Below are 975 nucleotides of genomic sequence, written 5' to 3'. Positions count from 1 at the left end.
GGGAATACTTTAAAAACCTATATGCTACTAAATTTGAAAACCTAAAAGGAACAAATGGATATCTAAAGGCATGGGAACCACCAAAACTAAATCAAACACAAATCATAACACAAAAAGAAATTGAAACAGTATTTCATCACTCTAATACCAAAACAATGTAAAACCACAACCTCAAAAGAAAACAAAGACCCAGATCCTTAATGAACATAGATGCAAGTGTATTCAATAAAATACTTGCAAACCACATACAGATGTACATCAAAAAGATCATTCACCATGATCAAGTAGGCTTTATCCCAGAGATCATGGCTTGTTCAATATATGCAAGTCAATAAACGTCATAAATCACATAAATGGGCTCAATGACAAGAACCACATGGTCATCTCAATAGATGCAGAGAAGGCCTTTGACAAAATTCAACATTCCTAGAGGGAATTGTACTGGAGGAAACATACCTCAACATAATTAAAGCCATATATAACAAACCCACAGCCAACATCATCCTAAATGGAGAAAAACTGGAAGCATTCCCATTGAAATCAGGAACCAGACAAGGCTGTGCACTATCTCCACTTCTCTTTAACATAGCACTTGAAACTCTTGCAAGGGTTTTAAGACAAGAGAAGGAAATTAAAAGAGTAATAATTGGAAAAGAAGAGATAAAAATATCCCTTTTTGCAGATAATATTATATCTAAGGGATACCAAAAATTCCACCAGAAAACTTCTAGAAATTATTAACATGTTCAGTAAAGTGGCAGGTTACAAAACTAACCTACAAAAGTCTACAGCCTTTCTATATACCAATGACAAGCAGTCAGAGAAAAAGCACAGGGAAACCCTCCCATTCACAGTAGCAACAAAAAAATAAAATAACTTGGAATAATCCTGACCAAAGACATTAAAGAGCTCTACAAGGAAAATTTTAACTCTTTAAAGAAAGAAATTGAGGAAGACATCAGAAGATGGAAGGAC

This window comes from Nannospalax galili, unplaced genomic scaffold (genome assembly GCF_000622305.1).
Source record: "Nannospalax galili isolate Female #2095 unplaced genomic scaffold, S.galili_v1.0 scaffold962, whole genome shotgun sequence".
In the NCBI taxonomy this organism is placed as follows: domain Eukaryota; kingdom Metazoa; phylum Chordata; class Mammalia; order Rodentia; family Spalacidae; genus Nannospalax; species Nannospalax galili.
This window is presented reverse-complemented; position numbering follows the sequence as displayed.